The sequence below is a fragment of the Papio anubis genome, chromosome 18 (genome assembly GCF_008728515.1).
Source record: "Papio anubis isolate 15944 chromosome 18, Panubis1.0, whole genome shotgun sequence".
NCBI classification, from domain to species: domain Eukaryota; kingdom Metazoa; phylum Chordata; class Mammalia; order Primates; family Cercopithecidae; genus Papio; species Papio anubis.
Genome location: NC_044993.1, coordinates 68,807,803 through 68,823,284, shown reverse-complemented (window position 1 = coordinate 68,823,284; position 15,482 = coordinate 68,807,803). Strand labels below are relative to the sequence as shown.

The following is a 15,482-nucleotide window of genomic DNA, read 5'->3' as shown; positions in this document are numbered from 1 at the left end:
GGAGCTGGTACGAAAAACCTCCCTTCTTTCCCAAGTGATCCGCAGCTTCCCCGTTCACTGAAGGCCCTGCAATCAGGAACAGTCAGGACTTTGCATCCAATTGCTGTGGGTGTTGGGCCGACCCTTCCTCTTGTGTGATCCACGGACCTGCAGCTTTGCGTCACCTGGGAGCTTTTGGAATTGAAGACTCTCCGGGCTCACCCGGGAGGACTGGCTGGGCCAGAATCTGCATTTTAACAAGATGCCCAGGTGATTTGCATACATGTTCAGATCTTAGAAGCGCTAGTAGGAGAGGCTTTAAGGTGGTAATTAGATCTTTTCTCTATCTGCAAGAATCTTAGTTTCTTCATGTTAAACCTATTCACTGTGGCAATGGCATGGGGGTTATAAAACAAAACAAAACCCTTACATCAAGAATGCACCCTGGTGTGTCATGGATGTGGGTGAAATGACATGTCTGGCATTTGCTTTAAAATATTCTAAAATAGCAAGAAGGAAAAGAAAAGTGGGAATTGGAATGAGGCTGGCGAAATGTTGACAAGTTCTTACAGTGGGATGATGGGTGCATGGGGGTTCATGGTACAATTCTCTCCCTACTTTTTGTGCATATGGGAAATTTCCATAATGAAGTTAGAGGTTGGGCACGGTGGCTCATGCCTGTAATCTCAGCATTTTGGGAGGCTGAGGTGTGTAGATTGCTTGAGCCTAGGAGTTCAAGACCATCCTGGACAACATGGCGAAACCCCGTTTCTACTAAAAAATGCAAAAATTAGCCAGGCATGGTGACAACAAGCCTGTAGTCATGTTGAGGCATGAGGTTGAGGTATGAGAATCACGTGAACCCAGGAGATGGAGGTTGCAGTGAGCCGAGATTGCACCATTACACTCCAGCCTGGGTGACACAGTGAGACTTGGTCTCAAAAAAATTTTTAATTTTCTTTTTTTTATTTTGAGACAGAGTCTCGGTCTGCCGCCCAGGTTGGAGTGCAGTGGTGTGATCTCAGTCACTGCAAGCTCCGCCTCCCGAGTTCACACCATTCTTCCGCCTCAGCCTCCAGAGTAGTTGGGACTATAGGCTCCCACCACCATGTCCGGCTAATGTTTTATATTTTTAGTAGAGACAGGGTTTCACCATGTTAACCAGGATGGTCTCGATCTCCTGACCTCGTGATCTGCCCATCTCGGCCTCCCAAAGTGCTGGAAATTACAGGCATGAGCCAACGTGCCTGGCCTTAATTTTCTTTAATTTTTTTTCTCTTTTGAGACAGGATCTCATGCTATAGCCCAGGCTGGAGTGCAGTGGTGCGATCCCGGGTCACTGCAGCCTCTACCTCCTGGGCTCAAGTGATCCTCCCACCTGAGCCTCCCGAGTAGCTGAGACCACAGGCATGTATCACTACGCCTGGCTAATTTTTTCACTTTTTGTAGAGGCAAGGTCTTGCTACGTTGCCCAGGTTGGTCTTGAACTCATGAGCTCAAGTAATCCTCCTGTCTGCGCCTGGGAGCATTCCCAAAGTGCTGGGATCACAGGTGTGAGTCGCTGTACCCAGCCTCAATTGTTTTGCGTGACTCCACTTTTTCTCTGCTCTTGGAAATGACTAGTCTTCGAGGGAATGTCTTTTTTGTCTCAATCTGTGGTTTCTTTGCTCAGTGCACCTGTGTTGGGGGCTTTGCTGATCTCCAGGCCTTTTTTGGCAGCGTTGTCCCTGGAGGGCGGGATGGGAGCTGATGGCTTCTTAGCATCTTTTAACTCAGTTTCCAACAACATCTAGTTGGCATCTGTTGCTCTCGGCAGCAGGAACTTCATTTGCTTTCTCTCTCTCCACCTCTCTCCCCTCTGTAAGACTCTGTGTTTGTCATGGGTGCAGCATCACATGTGTGGCCCTTAGGCTCTCTTACTTACCTGTGATCTGCGTATCATGTCTTTACTTGAGGGCTTCTCAACCAGGGGGTGATTTTGCTCCCCAGAGAACATGTGGCTATGTCTGGAGACAATTTTGGTTGTTACAGCTGGAGGAGGTGGTGCTACTGGCATCTAGTGGGTAGAGGCCAGGGCTGCTGCTGAACATCCTACAATGCTCCGGACAACCCCCACTAAGACAAAATAATGATCCAGCCCCAAATGTCAATAGTGCTGAAAGTGAGAGACCCTGATTCCATCTTAGAGATCATCCAAGCACATTTGGCCAAATTGTTTTTTCCCCGTCCCATGAAGAAAAGGCAGACTCATGACTGATGACAACATCGATGGGAATTTTGTTTACCTCTTCTTGGTGGACTTTGGGATACGATGACTTACCATTTCTGCACGTTGTGCATTGCACACCTCCAGGGGGCGCCACCCACATGTTTATGAAAATGCCACCCCAGGAATTGCACAGTACATAGTCTACGTGGCTATAAGTAGTTGCTCTGGTTTTGGGGTTGCCCTGGGATGCTCTGGAACTGGGAGGAACTTTATTTCTGGCCATTAGAGGCCAGGAGCATGACATTGAGTGTCCTTTCAAGAAAGGAGAAATGTTGAACAGAGAGGACCTCATTTTTATAACTCTTGACCATCATCTAGTTACAGAGCATCCACTTTTCACCCCTGGGCCATATCCATTTGACGGAGGTAAAATCATCAGATTATGATACCATGGCTTACACTTTTGATAGCTTCTGCCCGGAACATGGTGGTAAGAGCTTCTCATTTTCAATTGATTCACTGGGGGAGAAACTATACATGGCTGCCCTAAGACTTTCTATTACACACCATTTGTTTGACGGGATTTCTTTAGTTTCTGTAACATAACTTATTCTAACTGGTCCTCAGTCACTTTGCAATAAAAACCGAGATTGTGAAAATGTTCATTGTCATTACCACTGATGGAGCAATAAGTACAGAGTTCTGGAGAGAGAAGGAATCAAAGAGATTTAAAATAGCAGAATGAGCCGTTCACCGTCAGCATTGCTTTTAATCTTGGTGAGAACTGAGGGGAATTTTGACAGGGTTCAGGGGAACTGCAGGGAGTAGGACTGGGAGGTGGCTGTTTGCACGTGTGGTCAGCACATCCAGTGGGGGTCCAAGTACTGCGAGCAGCCCCGCAGATGGAGTTGGGATTGCCCTCCATCAGACTGCAAACCCCCATTCTCAAGACATCGGGGCCCAGGCTGGTGCAGGAGATACACCGCAGTGTGTCAGCCTTTCTTCCATCGCTCCTCTCCAATGACAGTCCCTGATTGTCCACCGAGGAGTCACTAGTCCCCCATGGCATGTGTGGGACCGGCCACTCCCCACCCTGATCTGGGGCTGGGGCATGTGGTCCCAGCCTGGATGTCAGTATCCTTCCACCACCCTGGCCACACCGATTGGGTCTGAGAAGCAGATGAGCCGAAGGAGAGACAATCTTGGGAGTTTCATGTTCACACTTAAAGTAAAATGGAAAGTGACAGGTGGGTGAGGGGCCATTCTGATGATATAGTTTGAGAACCTGGATGTAGCCACACCTGTAGCTGTCAACTATGCCATAGTACTGTTTTTTTTTTTTTTCTTCAAATTTAAGTACTTTCTAGAGACAAGGTCTTGCTATGTTGCTTAGGCTGGTTTTGAAAAGTCCCTTTTTGGGGGATGCTTTCACTGCTTCGCTTCCTTTCTGTGACAGCTTAGGAAATCAGAAGACAAGGGAGATGAGTTTTTTTTTTTTTTTTGACACAGGGTCTTGCTCTATTGCCCAGGCTGGAGTGCAGTGGTGCAATCACAGCTCGCCACAGCTTTGACCTTCGGGGCTCAAGCGACCCTCCTGCTTCAGCCTCCTGAGTAGCTGGGACTGTAGGCGGGTACCACCATACCCAGTTAATTTTATATATATATATATATATTTATTTTTTTTTTTTTTAAGAAATGAGATCTCACTATGTCACCCAGGTTGGCCTCAAGCTCCTGGGCTCAAGAAGTCGCCCTGCCTTAGCTTCCCAGACTTACAGGTGTGAGCCCCCACATCCAGCCAAGGCTGTGTTCTTATGCACCTGGTATCCCCCCAGGCCCTGAGCAATGATCCTCCTGCCTCAACCTCCCAAAGTGCTGGGATAACAGGTGTGAGGCACCAAGTGTGGTCCACATAGTATTCTTATGGATTAAATTGAGTCCCCCTCAAAGAATGTTGAAATCCTAAATTCTAGTAGCTCAGAATATGACCTTATATAGAAATAGAGTTATTGCAGGCCGGGCACGGTGGCTCATGCCTATAATCTCAGCACTGTGGGAGGTCAGGGCGGGCGGATTACCTGAGGTCAGGAGTTGGAGACCAGCCTGACCAACATAGAGAAACCCCATCTCTACTAAAAATATAAAATTAGCTGGGTGTGGTGGTGCATACCTGTAATCACAGCTACGTGGGAGGCTGAGGCAGGACGATTGCTTGAACCTGGGAGGCAGAGGTTGCAGTGAGTTGAGATTGTGCCATTGCACTCCAGCCTGGGCAACAAGAATGAAACTCTGTCTCAAAAAAAAAAAAAAAAAGAAATAGGGTTATTACAGATGCTGTTGATTAGAATGAAGTCATCCTGGTGGAGGGAGGGCCCTAAGTGAATGACTGGTATCTTTATAGAAGAGGAGAGGACACGCCCAGTCACAGAGACACAGAGAAGAAGGCCATGGATCGGATGGAAGATTGGACTGATGAGTCTGCAAACCAAGGAATGCCGAAGACTGCCAGGAGACCACGGGAAGCTAGGAAGAGGCAAGGCAGGACTCCCTTCCAAGTGCAGGAGGGAGTGTGACCCTGCTGGCACCTCCATTTCAGACTGCTGGCCACCAGAGCCACAAGACAGTCAATTTCTCTTGTTTCAAGTCACCCAGCTTGTGGTACTTGGTTGTGGCAGCCCTAGGGAATGAACATAAGTACTTTTTTTTTTTTTTTTTTTAGAGAGGGTCTCTCGCGCTGTGTCACCCAGGCTGGAGTGCAGTGGCGCGATCTCGGCTCACTGCAAGCTCCGCCTCCCAGGTTCACGCCATTCTCCTGCCTCAGCCTCCAAGTAGCTGGGACTACAGGCACCCGCCAGCACGCCCGGCTAGTTTTTTGGAACATAAGTACTTTTAAATGAACTCTCCTCTTCTCTCCATCTTCTTCTAAATCATCATTTTTGCCTAAGCAACAGATAGGGTCTAATACAGATGTGATGACTTACTTCAAAGCCAGCCCCCATGTGCGCCCAAAGCTCCTGCTGCGTTGGCCCTGGGCTCAGAGACTGGACCGTCATTCTCAGGGCTTGCTGGAGATCTGAGCCGGGGCACCATGCTCTGTTGCCTTTAAACAAAGGCTGGTGCTCGCCCAGGCATGTGAGCTCCACCGAGGATCTATTTGTGGAAGGCAGAATTCTGAGATGACCCCCTAGGTTCTTGCCCTGGATAAATGCCTTGTGTCATCTCCTCTCCCCTGGAGTGTGGGCAGGACCCCTGGCTTGCTTCTAATCTATACCTATGGAAAAGTTGAGGGGATTTTGCAGACATAACTAAGCCCCTACTTCGCTCACTTTGAGTTAATCAAAAGGGAGATTATTTAGGGTGGGCCTGACACCTTCAGGTGAGGTCTTCAGTGAGGGTCTGGAGGGGAGAGACTCCCTCCTGCTGTTTTTTCTTTCTTTTTTTTTTTTTTTTTTTCCGGAGATGGAGTCTCACTCTGTCGCCCAGGCTGGAGTGCAGTGGCATGATCTTGGCTCATTGCAACCTCTGCTTCCTGGGTTCAAGCAATTCTCCTGTCTTAGCCTTCTGTGTAGCTGGGATTATAGGTGTGCACCACCATGCGTGGCTGATTTTTGTATTTTTAGTAGGGATGGGTTTCACCTTGTTGGCCAGGCTGGTCGGGAACTCCTGACCTCAGGTGATTCACCTGCCTCAGCCCCGCAAAGTGCTGGGATTACAGGCGTGAGTCACCGCGCCCGGCTGGTTTTGAAGAAGCCAGTCGCATGAGTTCCACAGTTGAATGGAAATAAATTCTGCCAACAACCATGTGAGGTTGGGAGAAGGCCCCAAGCCTCATATGAGACCCTAATTCCAGCCGACACCTTGACCACAACCTTGTAAGAACCTGAGCAGAGGACCCAGCTAAAGCTGCACCCCCAGACTCCTGACCCATGGGAAAGGAGAGGTAATAGATGGGTGTTTTAAGCTGCTAAATTTGTGTTGATTTGTTATGCAGCTTAGACAATGAATACATCATTCCATTTTTAAAAAATCATAAGTTAACCATGTGCTAATCGTACCATTCGATTTTTTTTTTCTTTTTTTTTTTGAGACAGAGTCTCACTCTATCGCCCAGGCTGGAGTGTAGTGGTGCAATCTTGCCTCACTGTAACCTCTGCCTCCTGGGTTCAAGTGATTCCCTTGCCTCAGCCCCCCAAGTAGCTGGGACTACAGGCATGTGCCATCACATGCAGCTAATTTTTGTGTTTTTAGTAGAGATGGGGTTTCACCATGTTGGCCAGGCTGGTCTCGAACTCCTGACCTCAAGTGATCCACCTGCCTCGGCCTCCCAAAGTGCTGGGGTTACTGGCGTGAGCCACTGCGCCCGGCCCGACACACCATTCATTTTTAAGGAACTTCCAGGCGCTGTGGTCAAGCCCCTCTTGTGTGGCATGGAGGTGGGGAGAGATGGGTTGGGGGATGACTGGGTGGGGGCGTGGAGCCAGGTGGGAAGAAGAAAAGTGGCTTGAAGGAAGTAAGTCCCTTCAGATGAGGGAGGGAGAAGCTCGATCCATATGCAGACTTGCGCAGTCCTTCAGTCCTGGGGATGTTGGAGGAGAGGCAGGTCTTGCCTTGTATTTGAGAGTTACGATCCCAGGCAGAGGCCCTACTTCTACCTTCTTGCAGGTGGGGCTGGGGGCAAATACTTAGAGGAAGAACAAACACCCTTTGTAAGCATGCGAAACGTTTCTGGAGTGGAGAGATGATGAGGCAGGATATTTGGAGTCAACAGCCAATGTTTTTAAAAATCCTCTCTCCCTGAGCCTTTTCTCATTCAAATTGCTGGCACCTTTGGACTCCTTGCTTCTAGGAGAGAATGTCCTGGAGGAAACCAGAGACTCCCTGTGACCTGGAGCTTCACAAGCTTAGCCCCTTCCAGGAGCCATGGAGGAGCTGGGGCATGGGGAAAGTCTTGTGGGATACTAGGTGAGTAAGAACACAGTCTTGGCTGGGTGTGGGGGCTCATACTTGAAATCCTAACACTTTGGGAGGCCAAGGCAGAAGGATCACTTGAGCCCAGGGGTTTGAGACCAGCCTGAGCAACATAGTGAGATCCCATTTCTAAAAAAACAAATTAAAAATTAGTTGGGCATGGTGGTACACACTTGTAGTCTCAGCTATTCAGGAGGCTGAGGCAGGAGGATTGCTTGAGCCCAGAAGGTCAAGGCTGTGGTGAGCTGTGATCACACCACTGAACTCCAGCCTGGGCAATAGAGCAAGACCCTGTCTCCAAAACAACAACAAAACAACAACAAATGTCATCTCCCTTGTCTTCTGATTCCCTGAGCTGTCAGAGAAAGGAAGCGAAGCAGTGAAAGCATCCTCCCAAAAGGGACTTTTTATCCTTCTCCCTGGACTGAACTACAGAGAAAAGGAAGCCATCCTCACAAAAAGATCTATGGGATCAGAGAGTGGAGGGGACCGGAGCCCCATGTCATGACACAAGCCCTGGGAAGATGGCACCATTCCCAAGACACATGAGTTCTGTCGTTGGCCACCATTCCTACTGCCTGGACCAAAGTAGAAGCTCAAACAGTATTCCCTGAGTGAAAGAAGGAATACAGCATCAGCCCTCTCAAAGAACTCTCCAGGAAGACTTCTCTTCATCAGCAGCAGGGAAAGCTGATGAGGGTCATGTGATCCTGTCTCCCGGGTGAAGTCTGAGGTGTCTGCACCGTGCACCTCTACAGGCACATAGTGCGTACAACCGGCTCGGTTTTGTAGAGATACCATGTGCCCCAGGGGGAATCTGGGCAGTGAAGTGAGCTCTCTGTCTCAGGGAGTCTCTCCTAGAAGGGCTCTTGTGCTGGGGGGATTGGACTCTGCCGGCTTTGTTTCTTGCTTGGGACTACCACGTTTCTGGCACCCCCAGGACTCTGTCTAGGCAGCTCGAAGGGCTATCTACATGGCTTCTTGGACCTGAACCCTAACTGGACCTGTGTATGGTACTGCAGCCCAGATGTGAAACAGGGATCACCCCGCCTCACCACCAATCCCCCTTGTTTTAAACTGCAGTTAATAAGTGGCTGGGTTGAGGGAACCCCCTTTATCATAGTTTTTGTCCAGCCTACCCCCTGGAATCTGATGAGGTCTTTGGGTGCTGGCAGCACCAATTTTTATCCATTATTTTTTCTATTATGGATAATTCCTTTCCACACTGGAGTCAGACAGAGGTCGGCTTGAGCCCAGCCACTGAAGACAAATGCCAGTGGTTTGCCGGGTCCCGGGTGCCCTCTGTTTCAGTAAAGCAACATATTCAGGATCTATATCTGTTACCTGGAAGCTGGGAGCTGGGTGAAATTCACAGGGGTTCGTAATGATTACTTAATGAGAACCAAAGACACATGAAGGCTGAGGCTGGAGGAGGGCAGCTGGGGGTGGCAGTGGCAGGGATGGGCGACCCAGTTGCTGGAACCATCCAGGGCTGAGTTGGGATCCTGCCTTGCCTCTTCCCACCTGTGTGACCTCAGTCTCTGATTTCTCACCTTTCAGGAAGGAACCTGCCTGACTTGCTGTCAGTGTTTAGAGAATTGAAGGAGCTGATGATTGTGGAACCTGCTGGACATTTTCTGAAGCCAGGTACTGGGTTCAACATGGTGTATAGTTATCTCAAGGCACTGGTTCTCAGCTGAGGGTGAATTTGGCCCCCGGCAGGCACTTGGCAGGGTCTGGAGATATTTCTGGTTGTCACAATGGGAGAAGGGTGCCAATGGCATCGATCTAGTTGGTAGAGAGCAGGAAAGCTGGTAACATCCCACAGTGCTCAGAACAACCCCATGCGATACAGAATGATCCTGCCCTAAATGTCTATAGAGCTGAGGTTAAGAAGCCTTTTCCTTGGTTTGTGGGTGGAGGGCAGGGTCTCACTGCGTCACCCAGGTTGGAGGGCAGTGGCACAGTCATAACCCACTGCAGCCTTGACCTCCTGGGCTCAAGCGATTCTCCCACCTCAGCCTCCTGAGTAGCTGGAACCATGGGTGTGCACCACCACACCTGGCTAACTTTTTATTTTAATTTCTTGCAGAGATGGGGTCTTGCTATGTTGCCCAGGCTGGTCTTGAACTCCTGGGCTCAAGCAATCCTCCTGCCTTGGTCTCCCAAAGTGCTGAGATTATAGGCATGAGCCACCACATGTGGCCAAAAAGCTGTTTTAATGTTGAAGCAGAGTAAATGTTTCCCAGCTCAATAAATGGTATATCTGGTTATAAATAAGAGGAACACAGGAACATGCTGTTTCTACAGTGAGTGAATGAAGATTTTCTGTTACACCAGTTTGTTATTTGTAGGCAGTGAATAACTTTGTATGTACATCCCTTACCACCGAGCAAATATGTCAGCAGGACAAAGTCCTACAAGTGGAATTGCCAAATAAGAAAGATAATGCATTAAAAAAATTTTTTTTGAGACAGGATCTTGCACTGTCACCCAGGCTAGAGTGCAGTGGTGTGATCACAGCTCACTGCAGCCTCAACCTCCCAGGCTCAAACAGTTCTCTCACCTTAGCCTCCAGAGTAGCTGGGACTACAGATGTGCACCACTAAGCCCGGCTAATTTTTGTATTTTTTTAGAGATGAGGTCTCGCGATATTGCCCAGGCTGGTCTCAAACTGCTGGGCTGAAGCGATTCTCTCCCCTTGGCTTCCCAAAGCGCTGGGATTATGTGAGCCCCTGTGTCTAGTGTACTATCTGATTTTGTCAGATTATCCTTCACTGAAGTCTTACCCATTTCCCTCCCTCCCTCCCTCCTCTTTCTTTCTTTCTTTCTTTCTTTCTTTTCTTTCTTTTTCTTTCTCTTTCTTTCTTTCTTTTTCTTCCTTTCTTCCTTTCTTTCTCTTTCTTTCTTTCTCTCTGTTTTTCTTCCTTTCTCCTTCCTTCCTTCTTTCCTTCCTCCCTCCCTCTTTACTCTCCTCTCCCCTCCCCTCCACTCCCCTCCTCTCCCCTCCCCTCCCCTCCTCTCCTCTCCTCCAGATGGAGTTTCGCTCTTGTCACCCAGGCCGGAGTGCAATGGCATGATCTCGGCTCACTGCAACCTCTCCCGGGTTCAAGCGATTCTCCTGCCTCAGCCTCCCAAGTAGCTGGGATTGTAGGCACCCGCCACCACACCCAGCTACGTTTGTATTTTTAGTAGAGATGGGGTTTCACCATCTTGGCCAGGCTGGTCACGAACTCCTGACCCTCAGGTGATCCGCCTGCCTCGGCCTCCCAAAGTGCTGGGATTACGGGCATGAGCCCCCACGCCCAGCCTGAAGCCATACCCATTTCTGTCCCCCTGGCAGAATGTAGAAGAGCAGTAGGGTGATTCTGTAATTTTAAACATTGGCTCTCACTGTTTCTATCTTCTCATCACAATCTGGGAATAAATAAAAGGTGGGCATACTTTACGATAGTTTGTGCTCATCGTATTCTCGGCACCCAGGGATCCATCCAGGATCTGCCCACAGGAGATCTTTTAAGTGTCATGAAGTTAACGCCACTGGCAAGTGGCTTTCCTTTCTCCGGAAAAGGGATATTTGGCTCCTGCTTCCTGGCATTAAGAGCTCCCAGATGACTTGCCTCTCAGAGTTTGCATGTAGAAAAATCTACCTCAGCAAATCTTCCTGTGAGTGGTTGTTCAGCTTTGGTTTTTCAGTTTCTATTCTTTTTTTTAAAAAATTTTTTTGAGATAGAGTCTCACTCTGCCGCCCAGGCTGGAGTGCAATGGCACAATCTCGGCTCACTGCAACCTCTGCCTCCTGGGTTCAAGCGATTCTCGTGCCTCAGCCTCCTGAGAAGCTGGGACTACAGGCGTGTGCCACCACACTCTGCTAATTTTTGTATTTTTTTTTTTTAGTAGAGATGGAGTTTCGCCACGTTGGCCAGGCTGGTCTCAAACTCCTGACCTCAGGCGATCGGTCCGCCTTAGCTTTCCAGAGTGCTGAGACTGCATGTGTGAGCCAACCTATTTTTTAAGTTTCTGATTCGAGGACCCCTTTGAGAGTCTGATGAGAGTGATAAACCCTCTCCCCAGAAGAAGGCAACTGCAATTTGCCTGGAATCTCTAAGGTTCTAGAAGCCTTCCCAGACCCCTGAAGAAGCGGCTGTCTGGATAGGAGTGGGGCTCATGCCGCCAGGCACTCTACCGTGCCTCACCTTCCTGTGTTTAAGGTGCACTGCGTGAGGGGATCTGTGGATGGACTTCCAGGCTCAGAAAACCAGGTAGAACCAGTTCCGTGTGGCCAGGGACACCCCAATTCCAAGTCTGTCTTCCCCACTTTCTAGCAGAGCAGCTGGTCAGTTATTCAGCATCTGGTTTTGTTTTTGCTGCTTTTGAGACAGAGTCTCGCTCTGTCACCCAGGCTGGAGTGCAGTGGCACGATCGCGGCTCACCGCAACCTCCACCTCCCGGGTTCAAGCGGTTCTCCTGTCTCAGCCTCCCAAGTAAGTGGGATTACAGGCATGCGCTACCATAACTGGCTAATTTTTGTACTTTTAGTAGAGACAGGGTTTTGCCTTGTTGGCCAGGCTGGTCTTGAATTCCTGACCTCAGGTGATCTGCCCACCTCGGCCTCCCAAAGTGCTGGGATTATAGGCGTGAGCCACTGCACCCGGCCTGTTCAGCACCTCTGAACCTTAGTTTTCCGATCTGTAGAATGGGACACTGACTTTGCTATCTCCGTGTATCAGAGATCACGAAAGCAAAGGACTTCACACAGTGCCGGCACCAAGCCTGTGTTTGAGGAACAGAAGCTATTGTGATTCTTACACAGAGTCCCTTGCTTCCCAGCAGCCCCCTCTCCCTCCTTTTTGGGTTGGAGTCCCTCTATTTTAGTGGCCACTGGGATTCTGAAATGACCAGGTCTTTGTCTCAGAGACCTCACAATTGCTGTTCCCTCTGCCTGGAACACTTTTCCTCGCTCTGGTCCTCTGAGATCTCTTTCAACTCAACTGCCCCATGCTCAGAGAGCCCCTGTCTCCCTCTCTACTTTGAAGCCAGTTTACCCCTGTAGTCTATGCCTGGAAAACTCCTTTTCCTCCTTGGTGCCTCCCAAGTTGTCACGGGATGTGTGTGCCTGTTTGGGTGTCTGGTATCTGTCTCCTCGACTGGACTGCATGCTCCTGGTGAGCTGGAGGGACTGGACTAGCACAGGCCAGGACCCTGGGGCTGGAGGGAGCAGGGCAGAAGGCACAGGCAAAAGGCCTCTCTGATCTGGAGGGAAGTGAAGGAGAGGGAGACAGATGAGAGAGGCTGGCAGAAGATGGGCCAGGGGCCAGGCTGCGTGGAATCTTTTGGGCTGCAGAAAGACATTTGAATTCTCATGTAAGAGAACCAGGACGCCACTGGAGGGTATGAGTCACCTCATCTCACTGAGCTCTGTAAATGTCAATGTTTTATTATTTTTATACAATTCTTTAAAAGTGATTTTAATTATTTACCTTTTTATTTTTATTATTTTTGAGACAGAATCTTGCTCTGTTGCCCAAACTGGAGTGCAATGGCACAATCTTGGTTCACTTCAACTTCTGCCTCCTGGGTTCAAGAGATTCTCCTGTCTCAGACTCCCGAGTAGCTGGGGTTATAGGCGTCTGCCACCCCACCCGGCTTATTTTTGTATTTTTAGGAGAGATGACATTTCACCGTGTTGGCCAGGCTGGTCTTGAACTCCTGACCTCAGGTGATCCATCCGCCTTGACTTCCCAAAGTGCTGAGATTACAGGGGTAAGCCACCGTGCCCGGCCTTATTTACTTTTTAAAAAAAGATCAGGCCAGGCACAGTAGCTTATGTCTCTAATCTCAGCACTTTGGGAGGCTGAGGTGGGATGATCACTTGAGGCCAGGAGTTCAAAACCAGCCTGGGCAACATCGTGAGACACCCCCTCCCCAATGTCTAAAAAACTGAGAAAATTAGGCATGGTGGCTTGTCTGTATCCCCAGCTACTGGGGAGGCTTAGGTAGGGAGGACTGCTTGAGACCAGGAGTTTGAGACCCCACTGAGCTGTGATTATGCCACTGAGCTACAGCCTGGGCAACAGAGTGAGACCCCGTCACAAAAAAAAAAAAAAAAAGTCACATTCTTTTAATTACTTACTTTTACAGAAGACCACTGGTCCTGGTGGGGAAGGGCCTGGGAGTAGGGAGACCCTCAGGTGGCTGCATCCCTGGTCCTGGTCCTGTCTGCAGGCTGGGACTTGAGGCCCAAGTGACGGCCCTGCATCCCTGCACCCCTGCATCCCCACACCTCAGTGTATTCAGACCTGGTGCTGCTCCTGCGGCATGGCCATGGGCTGCAGGAGCCCCCTCACCCTCCCTAGGGCTAACCGAGCTCTGCTTCTTATCCCAGGGAATGACGGGCACTGGGGCTTTGATGGGCATCGGGTGAAATGGGCAGAGTGGTGCTTACCTGGGATGGCGGTGAAGTGGGATGGGGAGGTCACTGTGACAAAGGGCAGCATGAGGTACTTGGTCTTGACACCCTCGTGGGTCAGACAGTCCAGGTTAGGGGTGTCCACATCCTGGTCGTAGTCCCAGCGGAAGCCACTGAAGGAGGTCAGCAGCAGCTGTGAGTGCTCTTCCTCCCCGGGATGGGGTGGCCACCCAGCAGGACAGGCAGCAGCAGCAGTGGCTGGAGGGCCCTGAGCCCTGTCATCCTGCGAGCACCTGTCATGCACTCCTCACAAGGTTCATGGGCTTCTCCCTCTTTAGCCTGTTGTCGAACAAAGTCCACATTGGTAATTCAGCCCAGCTCTGTTGTGGGACAAAAAACCTGGAGTGCAGCAAGGTGCTGCATATTTGCAGGATGAAAGCGTTCTGGAGATGGATGGGGGACATGGATGTACAACGTGGTGGATGCACTTAACTGAATTGTTCCCTTGAAAATGGTTAAAACGATGGCTTTTGTATGTATTTCACCACAATAAAAAATCAAACCAGCCAGGCATGTTGGCTCATGCCTATAATCCCAGCACTTTGGGAGGCCAAGGCGGGTGGATCACTTGAGGTCAGGAGTTCGAGACCAGCTTGGTCAACATAGTGAAACCGCCATCTCTACTAAAAATACAAAAAGTAGTTGAGCATGATGGTTCATGCCTGAAACCCCAGCTACTTGGGAGGCTGAAGCAGGAGAATTGCTTGAACCTGGGAGGTGGAGGTTGCAGTGAGCCCAGATTATACCATTGCACTCCAGCCTGGATGACACAGCAAGACTCCATCTCCAAAAAAAAAAAAAAAAAAAAAAAAAGGCCAAACCATGTGAAATATTTTGGACTCTTATACTAATTCCAACATTGCGAAGATCTGGGGAGAACAAACTAGATTGGTGCTTTCCTTGGCTTAGTGTGTCCTGTTTTTATAGGGAGAGCAAATTATTGTACACCAGTACTATTAAAATAGCTACAACAGGATGGGCATGGTGGCTCACACCTGTAATCCCAGCACTTTGGGAAGCTGAGGTGGGAGGATCGCTTGAGCCCAGGAGTTCGAGACCAGCCTGGGCAACATGGTGAGACCCTGTCACTACCAAAAATACAACAAAAATAGCTAGGTGTGGTGGTGTGCACCTGCAGTCCCAGCTACTTGAGAGGCTGAGGTGGGAGGATCGCTTGTGCCCAGGAGGTTGAGGCTGTAGTAAGCCGTGACTATGCCACTGTACTCAGCCTGGGTGACAGAGTGAGACCCTGACTCAAAAAAAAAAAAAAAAAAAAAAACACTGCAGTGGACTCAGTGACCATGAGGCCAGGCACAGTATACATATACATCATGTCATTTAATTTTTTTCTCTGTTTAAAGTTATTTTTTCCTCTAATCTCCATGTTGATCAACATTTTTTTTTCATCCTAGGAATTTATTAGGTGAAAATTTCGCATAGGAATTAAAAATTGCCTGGCATGATGGCTTACACCTGTAATCCTAGCACTTTGAGAGGCTGAGATGAGAGGATTGCTTGAAGCCAGGAGTTTGGGCCAGTCTGGGCAATATAGTGAGAATGCATCTCTATAAAAAAATTTAAAAAGCTGGGCATGGTGGCATTCACCTGTAGTCCCAGCTATTTGGAAGACTGAGGTTGGAGGGTTGCTTGAGCCCAGGAGGTAAACGCAGCAGTGAGCTATGATTGTGCCATTGCACTGCAGCTTGGGTGATGGAGTGAGACTCTATCTCTAAAAGTAAATGAATAAAATTGTGGTATAATATATGCAACATTTACCATTTTGTGCATCTGAAAGTGTACAATTCAGTGACATTTCTTACATTTATCGTGTTGTGCCATTATCACCACTACCTAGTT

At 49.1% G+C, this 15,482-nt stretch overlaps 1 long non-coding RNA gene across 1 annotated transcript in view; it reads left to right on the top strand.

The window, feature by feature from the left end:
• Positions 1 to 6,677: 6,677 nt before the first annotated feature.
• The window catches only part of LOC108583599, a 42,351-nt gene continuing 33,546 nt past the window's right edge, over positions 6,678 to 15,482 (top strand). The window contains exons 1-2 of the long non-coding RNA XR_002519129.2: positions 6,678 to 7,150; positions 8,717 to 8,803. This is a non-coding gene — a long non-coding RNA (uncharacterized LOC108583599). The remainder of the gene's footprint in view (positions 7,151 to 8,716; positions 8,804 to 15,482) is intronic.